Below are 14579 nucleotides of genomic sequence, written 5' to 3'. Positions count from 1 at the left end.
TTTAAATGGAAATGAATGACAATAATAATTCAAGATGTTAAAGGAATCATTCACACGATAAACAGGAATGTTCAAGAGAAATTTGTTAACTTTTGAATCTAAAATCTTCCGTTGAGAAGTAAAATCGCCTTCAAGATTTTAAATGGGATCTATTGTGGGGGGGGGGGCAATAAAGGCTGCCTTCTACAACTTTTCAGAGATGTAAAGATAGTGTCGTACTGTTGTTGAAAAACTGCTCTGCAGGCTGAAGGAGAAATGGTTCTGTGGTTGCAGGACAACTTGGTGGATTGATGTAGAAATGGTCTCATCGTACTGCAGTGGAAGGAAATTTAAATCATCTGCAAACCGTTTAAATGGAAACGGATAAAACCGATTAGGGTTAGGATTGAGTAGAAATTTGTCAATATTTGAATCTTAAATCTTTTGTTGGGAATTAGAATGACTTTTCACACAGTTGATGTAATTCCTTGCTTGATTCATGTGCAGTCTTCTGAAACAACTTACTAAAAACACTCTTTGTTTTATTAGGTAATTTAAAAATCACAAATGAATAAATATTAAAAATATTTTAACTAGTTCTTTAGTTTAATATTAAGTCTTCCTTAGACATGGATATTGCACTTTGATCTTCAAGCCAAACTTCGATTAATTACAATTTCAGTAACTCCATCACATTGCAGTAAAGCTGGTACCATAAGTAAATTGCCCCTTCCAGTCAAAGCACTACAGAATGTTGTCTGTGATGGAAAGGGGGCAGTAGCAATACCAAACAAGTGGTTGTAGACAGACATCCGGAACAGCGAAGTGAGCCACATTCACTTTTCAAACTTTTTCTGTCATACTTAAATTTATTTCGGCATTCACCCTGGAGAATTTTGACCAGCTCCATTCAGAGAATTTACTGCATCTCAAACAAATGCTGGCCGGGTGCAATGGCCCACGACAGTAGTAGATACAGGTGTTAGTCAATCACGATTCTAGTAGCATACCCCATAAAGGCAAGAGCTTAAGATCAGCTCCGTATCCTGTTTCACTATTCTTAGCTAGGTTTTCAGCTGGCCTTCGCATTGTATTTTGTAAATTTGTAATGCAAATGATTTTATTTTTTTCTGACGAATCAGTTAAATTTTGGGCTGACACAAGCCGTTTATTCAGTTGGTCTGCAACTATCCTGCTGCTTAGTTCTAGACGGTTTTTGTTGTAAGCTTATTTCCCTATTGCGATAACTGGTATTTGTTTAAAGCCCTATTCCTTGAAGACTTGTAGGCCTTGATCCTTTAATTTGTCAAAGTTTGAATTGGTTAAATGCTGATCAACATTTGGTTTAGTGTAGGTCTAATTCACTGTTCCATGGTAGAAGTTTCCAGATCCTTAAATTACTAAAATAAATTGATTTATTTGATTGAAACAATTTCTGTTTCAGTGAAATAATTAAAGACATTATTATTAATAATAAAAAGAAACAAATCAATAATTTCCATATAAAACATAAGCAAACTTATTTACATCCATTATTTTGACTTTTTAGAAGTTTGTGAAAGATAAGCATGTGTTGATTTTTTTATATAGATATATTTCTATGTATTATAGATATATTTATATTTAATTGCTTCACAATCTGTTTCCCTCTTGCCAAACTTTCACAAAAACACTCGGCTACCTACAACCACTATAAACAATTTCCCCCATTCTCTATTTGTGCCTAAATCTAAATGTAGATTCTATGAACAAAGCTTTTTTCCTAGAATTACCCGCCTGTTCTGCTGGCTTGCTTTCCATCTGACTATAATATGGCCGTCTTCAAGTCCCATGTAAACAAGTTCTTGCTGAACCATCATTGCTCTGAGGACTACCATACACTCAGTAACCCTTATTCTCGAGTGGCCTTCGGGCCTTGATAAGTGGTGACCCTCTTGTAAATAAAAAAAACAAAACCAAACAAACTTGTTCTGTCATACTTAGATTTATTTCGGCATTCACCCTGGAGAATTTTGACCAGCTCCATTCAGAGAATTTACTGCATCTCAAACAAATGCTGGCCGGGTGCAATGGCCTACGACAGTAGTAGATACAGGTGTTAGTCAATCACGGTTCTAATAGCATACCCCATAAAGGTAAGAGCTTAAGATCAGCTCCGTATCCTGTTTCACTATTCTTAGCTAGGTTTTCAGCTGGCCTTCGCATTGTATTTTGTAAATTTGTAAGTTATGACATGATATTCCTAAAAATGGAATTGTTCACTTTTGGATAAAATCTTTCCGATGGATTTTGATTTAAATTTCTTACTGACTTATTTTCAATTATCACTGGCTCTGTCTTTCTAGAAAAGCAGAGGAATGGCATGGATATGGTTTGCTAGATCTGTGGTGTGTGTATCTCAAGATCAGAGTTAGTTTTGACTATAGAGGCTGAAGTTGTTCAGATTGGAGTCGGTTCTGCGTTGCAACTGCTAATCGTGGTATAGACATGTTGAGCGAAAGTCTGATTGGATAAACAAATGTACACATCTCAATTGAGGGCAAGCGAGGAAAAGACAGACTGTTACAAACTTGGAATGACTTAAAAAATGGCACATTAAAACCAACATAAATGATAGTTTAATGGAAAAAAATAAATTTGTATCAGCATGGCCAACGTGCAACCAACATCTGTTGTGGAAATGACATGTTAAACGAAGAAGTATCTAGCACATGTGATTATGCCTACAAAGTAAAAAAAAAAATGCCTCTCTTAAAACCTCCATCCTTCCCAAAATTTCCAAAAACTACACCTCTCTGCACATATTAGAACCAGGACATGAATTTAAGTAACTAGAAAGCACCAGTGTTCACAATACAGAAATGCCAATAAACGTTAAAATCTTGTGAAAATAGTACTGCTAATGAACAGTGTAACTCAAGTGCAGATCAGTCTGTTTTATTTCTAATATTTATCTTGTTTTCTTTGATAATCTTAGTAGCATATTCCCCCCCCCCCTCTGCACAGGTTAACTGCATCATCTTTGGTTTCAGCTTGTAGCTATTAAAGAATTAGAACATTTGATATTTTATTTATTCAGGTTTGTATGAAGGGAAATGTGTTCTTGACATATGTGGGAGATATATTAGTTGAACGGACAAGTTGGAAAGTAAAAGATGGCTTAAAAGACTGTTGAATAAATACATTTCAGTTATTACTAGTTTGTCTATGACAAAATATAAAGACATTAACGAGATAAGGAATAAGATTACAATGGCAATATATTGTTCGCAAAAGAATGCGCACATTATTTAAAAAGGTAATACAAAGACTGATTTCCACACAATGTCCTTTCTTTCAGTGACATATTCCAAAGCCAGCCCTGTCTGTAGCATATCCAACTCTCAAATGAGAGTAAAATATAGTTTTATTTCTTGACTATGTGTTGATACAAAAGTTCTCACAAAATTTTGTGTCCACCTGAAATTTGGGGATCTCTTTTTTTTATCAAGGGAGATCATTCCGATCTAGAAACCAGTTTCTTCCCAAAGATAATTCTGACTCAAACTTGTAATCCTTGGAAAGATTTTTCGGTGCTTGTTTACGTGGGCGATCTTTAAAACCAATGGATTTCAGGTGAAAACATTATTTTATGTATTTGTATCATGGCGAAATTAATATAAATGCAAAACTTATGAAAAATGATCCAGTTGATGATGTGCTAGAAGTATTTTAGATAAAAATCAGCCACAAATTACGTTACCAAATAGCGTATTAAAAAATGGCAAACCCTTAATTCTGGACTTAAATTGGCATAAATTATCTCCCTTGTTTGTCATACAGGGTTGATCGCATAACACTTTCACATTAAAACTTGATAATTCAATAAATTCTATTTTTACTTGTAATTATTTTTCTATACGATCATTTTACATTTTTTTTTTTTTATACTATTTTAACATGACATGGAAGTATGTAATGTTTTCACCTGAAATGCGCTGGTTTATACGATCAATGTAAACAAGCACCGATTTTTCAATGTTAGACGGAATTAATCAATTAGTTCATCTGGCTGCTGTTTTCTAATGGCAAGCACATAATGAGAAAATACAGAATCAACAAATTTGCTATATGGAGATTGAAGAATGCTAACAACGTTCTCGAATGTTATGCAGTTTGATATTAGCAAATAGACTTTAGGTGATATACAGTTAATCAGTATGCTAAGCTTGTTAGGAGGATTGTTATGGTGAGCTGTTGTCAGAGTTAATACAATTGAATTTGCTTTTTTATCCATCTGCATCGATGCCTCCATTCAATCTTGAAAGACAAAGGATACTCCCCTGTAGGGGAAGCTGTGCATGTAATTGTGAGGCAAGGGTTGCGCAATCACCAACCACACCTCTCCTGAATCGGCACTACTTGAGTTCAGTGGCCAAGGAGAAGTCCAGGACGATTGGAAACAATGCCAAGATAAGCAGAGAGCACATGCAGCACTTGAAAGTCCCAAATGGTCCCTCATTTAGTACTGACCAGGTTCAATGTTACTTAACTTCGGTGATCCAGTGGGAACCGGTGTGTCAATGTGATTATGCTGTACTGAATCCATCTGCATGGCTTTTCAGTTTTGGAACTCTTAGGAACATAGAAAGCGGATCTTAGGTTTATTTTTGGCAGCCTCGTAACTCTTCCTTTCCTTATTTTGTTGTTTAATTCTCACATTCCATGAGCAATGTTTCTGACAAAGGGAAAAGAATTGCTGTTTTCTGGGTTGGAATCTGTCCATATAACACTTATCATTGGCCAGTTCTTTTAACCTTGATGTAGTGTGTGTGTATATATATATATATATATATATATATATTAGCTCTTTACATCAAGTGGATTCATGCTTTGTCTTTAGCGATTTATATTTTTAAAACAAATCAGCTATGTTATCCTTTCTTATGTTGAATAAATTGTAACAAAAGAGTCCCCTTTGTTCGATATCACTTTTTATTTGTCATAAGAAATAAAACAGTATTTCAGAAAGAACGGATGAATTTTGTTTTACAGTCATTTTATAATTATAAGCTCTCATAAACAACATTAAAACAAACATGGCCAGCACAGAAGGTATTAAATGAAGGGAAAGAAATTAGCATATCACAACAATTTGTATCAATAAAATTATTCAAGCCAATTCCATAAACACTGATGGGGTCGTTGGTTTTATTATAAGTTCCTGAGACTTCAAGTAGCCATAGGTTCCTACATGGCCACCGGTCAGTTAGGTTTGTATTTCACTAAATGTTTTATTTAATTCACTGTTTCAAAATATCTTCTTTACTTTAAGCGATCACACGTCATATGATCAGCTCAGCCAATCTTAACTCTCAGAATCCTTTCCCCATCTTTTAGTATCTAATGTTATTTTTGTTCATCAAATATAAAAATTATAAGTGGATTCTTTTTTCAATCTTTTCTTTTTTTTTTTTTTTTTTTTTTTTTTATTTTGTATCTGGTTTAAAAACACGATTGTAATTTGCAGTCGTATATATTTTGCAGTTAACTTAAAAGAAGAAAAATGTCGATTTTCAACAAAACAAAAAAAATCTGTTTATAAACTTTTGACCTATGGACGAAACCTAGATGCATTTCATGGATGCTTAAATGTATATAAATAACTAAAAAATACAAATTCTACTCTTGTATCAATCGATCAGTTTGCTTTATTTATTTATTTTTTTGCTGAGACGAAATACTTGTTATATACATTTTAATTCAGTAGAATACAAAATTCACTACATAATGTTGAGTGTTTATTTCTTGGATATGATTAGGAAATATTAATTCTCTTTGAAATGTAACAATAGTTTGAGTTACTTAACTTCAATGTTTCCTTTTATATATATATATATATATTCCGCACTGAAGAGTTGTGATACAGCAAGACAGTCTCTGTGAATGAGATATGTATATGGTGGACTCTCTTGTGTTTAGAGCCATAAATCTACCTGTTATACTCTGCTATCAGTGTTTGTGGCGCATGTGTGACACAAAGCCCATCAGCCCTGCTCTCACAAACCAAGTGGTCCTAGATATGACTTTAAACTATATCTGATGGTGAGGCCCCAGCTTGCGGGCTTTGGGGAGTGTGAAGCCACCCTTTAATTGCCCTTGCTCCCAGATCCACTCTGACCCAGAGTGGTAGTACCTGTTAGGGTCCCAAATATGAGTTGAATAAAAACCGACTTGAAAAAAAAAATATATATATATATATTCTATTAAAAAAAAATTGTACTTCAAAATCTTTGGATTCGGTATTAAATAACCTGAAACGGGTTGATATGCTGTAAAACAAAAACAATCGACCAATCACAAACCAAGCTGCATAACTTATAAGTTACTGGTTGGGCAGACACAGATTTTGTTTGCATTCTATGTATATAGGCTTCTTTTTGATAATATTGTTTATATAAGTGTTTATGACTGCACTATATGTTTTTCTCCATAACTTTCTGAGCGATAATTTTCAAAAGTTTTTGCCTCCATACCAGCAAGTTTAATGTAGATATGATTCCTGATAGAATATAAGAATGAAAATCTGATAGATCGTATGGAGTCAATAAAAAAAGACAAACCACAAAATATTTCAGATAAAATCGCATCAAAAAAAGATTAATATTTTGCTTCTTTGAGTAAAAGTTTCATTATAAGCAAAACAAATGGTAAATTTGATACACAAATGGTTTTCATATCGTTATAAAGTTTAACCATTTATTGCACAGGCAGTCACACTAAAACTGTAATTTCATATACGAAATAGAATTTCAGTTTTTTATATATATATATATATATATATATATTTCTATGCAACCAACGTACTTGCACTAATTTGCATATTTATTTTCAAACTTACACCTTATTGAATTTACTTTTTTTTTCTAATTCAATGACTGTTTTCATTTTATCAAGTTCTATTCAAAGAAATCTTTTTAGTCTTTGAATTGAAAATTAGCATTTAGAGTAAAAAAAAGTCTCTCCAGTACTTTCTGCTCAATTAACTTTTTGGTTTCCTCAATTTTACCGGGCCATGTCGGGACATGGGTCACACTAGTGTATATATAAATACAGTCATTTATATTTGATATATCCTCTTGAAATGTTTGTAAAATTCATGTTCTTTTAGAGGTACTGTTTCGAAATTTGACTTGCATACTATTATTCAATTAATTTGCAAAAAAAATAAAACAAGTGTTTCAGTTGCCATATAGTGAAAGGGTGGTAGAAATTTGCACAGAAGAGGATACAGTAGCCCAGCGCATGTCCAAATCCACCTTGGTTGTTAGGGGGTTTTTATTACGTTTCTTGGAAATCTATTCCAAGGTCCAGGGATCCTGATTGAGAAAGTGACCCCCCCCCCCGAGTTCGATTAAAATTGGTGATAAAATAGTTTCTGCATAGACCTCTTTCTAGTGCAGAAGTGAATAGCAGCCCCGAGGTATAACATAATGACCATTGAGGAAACTGTAGGGCAAAATGAGATCACATGACCGTCGATGTTCAAGAAAGAAAAGGTTAAGTTTCTTGTGTTGGTTATTATGAATCTTTATATATATATATTACTAAGCTCTATTTAGTATGTTTTCAATATTGAGCTTTCACACAGAAATTTTGATTTGACTTAATGATCTTAAGCGATTTCTTTGGATATGAAATTTACTTAATACAGAAACAAATTTTATATTTCTTATATACTAGCGAGGGGTACCCGGCGTTGCCCGGGTGTTTGTAGGTGTGTGTATGGTGTTAAATAAAAAAGAAACCGGGGGGGGGGAGGAGGGTAGTTTCGAAGCCGAAGCCCTGAGGCGAAGTTGGAAAATAAAATCGGCTAGCATTGTTATAAGTGAAAGATGTTTGAAAGTCGTTGAGCATTACGACGACGATGATGTAAGCATTGTTATAAGCAAAGTAAGAAAAGAAAACGTTTTAATTAAGCGGGGGGGGGGGGGATAATCAAAACATCGAAAAAAACACAAAAAAACTAACGTAAGGCAAACGAACGATGAAAACAGAAAAACGAACACGTGAAAAATGGCTTGAATAAGCCTGTTTCGATATTAAAATTTAAAAAATCGGTGGGTACACAGGTATTTTTGGGTGTTGCTAAGAATAAGCGAAGTAAAAAAAAAAACAGGAAAACGAACGTTACGTGAAAAATGGCTTAAAAATACAGGGTTCAATATTTAAATTTAAAAAATCGAAAAAAAACAAAAACATCTCAATCCACGATTTGAACCCAAAGCGTTTAGATAATGAACCAAGGCCTTAACTACCTGGCCTAAACCGACGCATCTGCAATTTGTTCGGTTTTTCAACTATTTAAAGTAAAGCAGGTCACGACGTCATGACGTCATCTGACGCATGCGTTGTTGACCCCCCCCCCCCCCGTCGAAAATTGTCGATTTCGGGGTGAAAAAATTTACGTTTTTCTTTCTATCTCTCTCTCTCTCTGTGTTTGCGTCTCTCTCTCTCTCTCTCTCTCTCCATCTTCCTTACTCTAAAGACTGTTACTAAAAAAGAAAATGGCGTCTGGCTGTTTTTTTTTTTTTTGTAAAAACTTTGATCGTTAATATTTTTTGTAAGCATATTTTTTTTTTTACTTCACATTTTTGGCTTGTTATTTTTTGTTTAACTATCGTATCTAACTATTTTGAATGTGCTAATAACTTTGGTAACGTTGCCATAGCGTAGAAGTTCATAGTTTAGCTTGTGTAAGGGTTAAATTTTTTTCTACCGATAACATGTTTTTTTAAATTCAGACTGCCATTAGAGCTTGCTGACGTCAAGATCACGTGACATGACTCAGCGGGTTTTAAATACAAGTTGACCCAAAATAAACGGCCCCGTGTATACTTTATGTAGAAGAGTTGGCGCCCGTATTTTTTGGGGGCAGTTATAAATCGATTTAAAAATATGTAATGTTTAACATTAAAATGTCACTTTTTTGGGGCCCCCCCCTTGCAGAAAATCGATCAGTTGACGCACTTCTGATGGTCCTTTTGGGCTAATTTTTCGATATTTGTCGTCCGGAGGATGGGGCTTTAATATGATACCAAGTTTGTGAATTTTTGTTCCGTCGGTCAAAAGTTTTTAGCAGACACACAAACATACATACATTTTCGCTTTTATATATATATAGACTAGCGAGGGGTACCCGGCGTTGCCCGGGTGTTTGGAGGTGTGGGGGGGGGGTAAAAAAAAAGTATGAGGATCGAACCCGAACCGTTGAAGCAAAGTTGTAAATTAAAGTGTGAAAAAAAAAAAAAGTGCGATGTTAACCATTGTCCCACCGCGAGATGCTAATGGAAACACGTTTGAATTTATTTAATTAGTTGGATTTAGCAGGTGCCCGTTTTAATGAGTTAATGAGGTCAATTTTGACTGCGGGATAGTATTCATTTACTGCTGAACGCTTTTTTTTCCCACCCCCAAGATGTTATAGGAAAAAGACTAACCCACATGCGGCGAGCGACAAATATTGAATATTTATCTTCCCGAAATCGAGCAAATTAAATAGACAGGCGAGCTTCATTGTTAAGTGTGAGATATTACGATTTCTATGTGATATAAAAAGTTGTGAAGCGAGCAACCGCTTCTCTGAAAGAAGCCTTTTGTAGACACACAGAAAAAGCGAACACACACACATACATACATACATTTTCGCTTTTATATTTATAGATTACTAATGAGTGCCCACTTATCAAGGCTAAAAACACTCGGATAAGGGTTAATGACATAGATAGATCCACAGATGAATGCTATGAGAGGATTCTTAATCCTCTTACTCCAAACCAGAAAATGACAATTCTTTCGCCTTTATTAGAAACTAAAAAACAAAATAAGGTGGAAGTGAGTTATGAGATTGTCGAAAATAAACCCAAGATCCACTTCCTACCTTCCATAAACACATCAATATATATATATATATAAATTCTTTTCATCCCACTCCGTCTGTTTCATTATTCTACATTTCATTTTCATGCTAATATCATCCTTTTAATATATAGTTTCTTTAAATACTTTACAGGCAAAATTTCTTTATACATTTTGCTGATTCCTCCCCTCTGACGAGAAGGAAAGTATTTCTTCGAAATTCCATGGATTAAGGACTTTCACCTTTATTTGTGTTTCCTTTCCGAATAATAAATATGTTTAACTCTTGCTAAAATGTTTCTCAACATATTTTATTAACCTTGGTACTCGCTCTTGTTCTCTCTCTCTCTATATATATATATAATCTGTGTGTGTGTGTGTGTGTATCCTAGTGATGAGACAATTCCAATATTTTCCCCGATTCCAATAAAATTACCAATTCTGTTCTCGCTTCCAATTCTAAAATCTCTAAATATTTAACTAATGAGTTCTTTTTTTTTTTTTTTTTTTTTTTTTACTTATTTGATTACCACAAAATCCCATATAATATGTGCACATATTTTTGAAAATGTAAAAATACACTTGTGTGGATGATTTATAGATTTTAATTTTACTAGTCGTTTAAAAATCAATCAATATTCATCATTAGTAACATCAATAATATATTAAGTTTTAGACAATAAAGAAAAACCGAAGAATAGTTTTTGCCATTGGAAAATACACATTATTCTTTCTGATTCTGATACACCAAAAAGTTCTGATTACCAAATCCGATTAATTCTCCTAACAGTATATATATATATATATATATATATATATATATATATATAACAAAAGTGTATATTCCAAGATGTTGATCATCTTACAATTTATTCCTTTAAGTCTGTACAATTCTTGACAGCACCTGTTTTGTAGCGAAAAATCATTAATTTAATTATTATATCAATCAATGAATCTATTCAGCCCTTAACTCCTCAGAAAAAAAAGTACTTATCAATTCATTAAAAGAAATTAAATGCATATTGGCATGATTATAAAATGTGAAAATTGGGAGAGAAGTTGCAATTACCTTTTATTTTTTCTTTTATTATGCCATGCAACATGGCGTTGTTCATATGCTCTGTAATTACATTGAGTTTCATAATTTAAAGGATTAGTAAAAATAAAAAGTGAAATATAATTGGAAAAAAAAACATTTCTATACACACACTTAGAGTTTAACTTTTACAGATACTACACTCTGATCTTAAACAAAATGTACAAAGAATAACTTTTTTGTAGCAGAATTAATTGACATAAAAAGAAATGGAAGAAAAGTTTTGCTGTTGATTTACATCGGAATAATTTTTGGTTTAAAAATGAAATAAAGATATATATATATATATATAAACAATGCTGCTGAAAGAACTGGTCTTTAAAAAAAATCCCAAGTTTTTCTTTTTTCTTAAAGTATCAATTCACTGCTGTGACCTTTGATGACAGTAAAACCCTCATTTCAAGAAATAACTGAGGAGAGAGGTTATTTGTTTCAATCTGATAAATTCCTCATTTCAACGAATCAATTTCTGTAGATCACCATATTTAATGAACACAGGTTTGTTTAATCACAAGACAGCATGCAAATGACCAATGTTACATGTAAAATACAAAATAAAACAATCGTACATACTTTTTGTCCTTGCTCATATTGAGAAGATATTTTAAAATGATGTTATCTGCAAAATGTGTTTTCTTTATTTATATATATATATTTTTTTTTCAGAGTCCTTCCAAAATGTGTGTGTGTTTTTTCAGTATCTTCACTGGAGGGTTATGGAAAAGTCATCTATACTTTATATATATATATATATATATATATATATATATATAAAGTCACTTCGTGTGTGTGAGTTCCTTCCTCATAGATTCCAAAACGGCTGAGCCTATCTTTTGCAAATTTCACATTTAAAGGAATTTATATGTCTGGCAGTGTTCTTAGATATGTTTTGTACAGAAATTAATCCAATAAGTGTCGAAAATCAGAAAAATCCTAAAAATAGTCTTTCTTTCTTATAGATAAAAAAAGAAAAATTTTTATAGGAGAATATTTTATGTTACACCGGTAATGAAGATAATAAAATCTTAGCAAATCATTTCTTAAAAAAAAAAACACAGAATTATTGACATCTTGAAGTATAGTTCAATAGTAGAGCATTCGACTACAGATCGAATGATCCTCTTGTTGAAGCCCGGGTGTACTTCGCCATTTTATTTTATTTTTTTTCTTATTAATGAGTTCAGTTTACAATAAAAGAGGAAGTACCACTTAAAATCGCCGCACATCACTTCTTAGTTTGCATATTTTCGTTATTTTCATGGAAAGTACTCATTTGAGCTTCAATCTATAGTCCCCTCCCCTCGCCAAACTTTCACGAGAAACACTCGTCTAGCCAAAACCGCTATCAATAATTTCCCACACTCTTTATCTGTGCCTAAACCTAAATGTAGATTCGATGAACAAAGCTTCTTTCTTAGAACTGCACACCTTTGGAACTCTCTTCCGATTGTCTGCTTTCCAGCTGGCTACAATCTGATTGTCTTCAAGTCCAACGTAAACAAGTTCTTGGTGAACCGTTCCCCTAAGTAATCCAATTTACAAAATTCCCACTACTTATGTTTACTACACTATAATCATATTGACTGATGTATACCCATTAACCCTTATCCTCGAGTGACCTCTGGGCCTTCATAAATGGTGATTCCTGTGTAAAATAAAAAATAATAATCAGAAGTGATTTTCCAGGGCATTCATCATCAAGCCCAAATATCAGCTGATGTGATATTGTGAACAAACATAGACGGAATTTGATGAACGACATTTTTTTTTTTTTTTTAATTAGTTCACTGGGCAAATTATTCTTTGTAATATAATATTTGATAGAGGAGCTGCATAAAGTAAAATATCATGTCTAAATGTATTATATGACTGGGAAATCCTGGCATCCAGCCAATATATGTATGTGTGTGTGTATATATATACACACACACACACACACAGGAACGATAAAATTGTCCCTCTAAAGAACACTACAGTTTTTAAAAAAAACTTTTATTAAAAAAAAATTCAGGTAACATGATTAGTTAAAAATGAAGACAAGAAAAGAAGTCTCATTCTAACATTTAAAAGCAACTTTATTGGTTATCTTTGTTAGTAGCTGAAAGTGTGTTTGTGTGGAAAAGTGGATCAAATATTAAGCAGGCCTGTTAAGAGAGACGAGTTCAGTGTGTGCATGTTGAAGTTGGTAGTAGAAATGGACGAGAGCAGTCCTGTAGCATGAGAAAGTTCATGTGTGTATTGTATGTGGAAATAGCCCGGGACAAATGGTTTGGGCGAGATCGAGCTCCAATGGATAGATGTGCTGTCAGCAAGAGTCAGGAAGAAAGAGTCTGTTGTGGTTTCACGTTTTATACACTCAGTCACATGACAGAGAGCTGGCTTGTTATTGGATAAGCTAAAAAGAAAGTGAATTAAAAATCTCCAGCTGCGAGAATTCGCTCCTGCTTGTGTTTGTTGCAATTTCGACTGGTATACTTGATTATGTTATAGATTTGACATCTATTCAATGTAGTCACTTTCAATCTCAATCACTGCCTTGATATGGGTCTGGAACTGGGAGCATGCCTTTTCTACAAATGTTGGCGGGAGCTTGGCAGATGGCAATGATTAGGCTGTCTTTGGTGTTATGGGAAGTAATGTTGGTGATGTTCGATGTATGATCAAACGAAGTAGTCCAGCAGGTTCAGGTTGAAGGAGGAGGGGGCGACCAGTGAGAGGAGAGTACAAAGTTGTAGCACTCCTTCTGAAGCCAAGCCTGGGTCTCTTTGGACGTAGGCCGGCACCGAGTCCTGATGCCACACCCAGCATCTGCCAGCGGCCACCTGATTGCACTAAGGGATCACCATACTCTTCTGCACATCCAAGTACACTTTGGTGTTGACTTCCAAGCCAACTTCGAAGATGTGAAGTAGCATGATTCGGCCTTCACTTAAAACCATACCAAAGATCATAACCGTGGCCGGAAACTGTTATCATTATCCTGGGCACATCTCATAAGACCATAATCGTGGCTGGAAACTTTGAGCTGTGTCCTTAAGTGTTGAACTGTCCGGATTTGCATTTTGAGGGTACTGGCAATGGTCATAACTTGGATCAGTAGAGAGCATGAGTTGTACAGTGGTGCATCTCCGATCTTAGTCGTTGAACATTATGCCACTCTCAGACATGATAGAAGATTCCTATCGCTCTTGGGATTTGTACACAACTAATCAACTAGTAGATCGTCTGCAAAAAAAAAAAAAGAAAACTGGTTTTCATCAAATGGAAATGGAATTGTCATCTTTTCTAGAGCGACGATTTTATTGTTCCATCCTGTATTTTTATTATATATATATATATATATATATATATATATCAATTACATACTATATATTCGGTCAGATATTATTTTTAGTCATCATATTGTATGAATCCGAAGATTCTGTTGTTGGCATTGAGTTCCCTGATATTTTTCTAGTCAGAATTATTTCTAGAAAGACATCAAGTACTATGTGAAGGTTACCATTGTTCTAATTAAAAATGTTTTTTGTGAAACGAACTCGATTCGAAGTTGGGACACTCAGATCGTCAGTTAACCACTAAACCACCGTCACGTTCCATTACTTTT

This window comes from Euprymna scolopes, chromosome 15 (assembly GCF_053919585.1).
Source record: "Euprymna scolopes isolate OS-2025 chromosome 15, ASM5391958v1, whole genome shotgun sequence".
NCBI classification, from domain to species: Eukaryota; Metazoa; Mollusca; class Cephalopoda; order Sepiida; family Sepiolidae; genus Euprymna; species Euprymna scolopes.
This window is presented reverse-complemented; position numbering follows the sequence as displayed.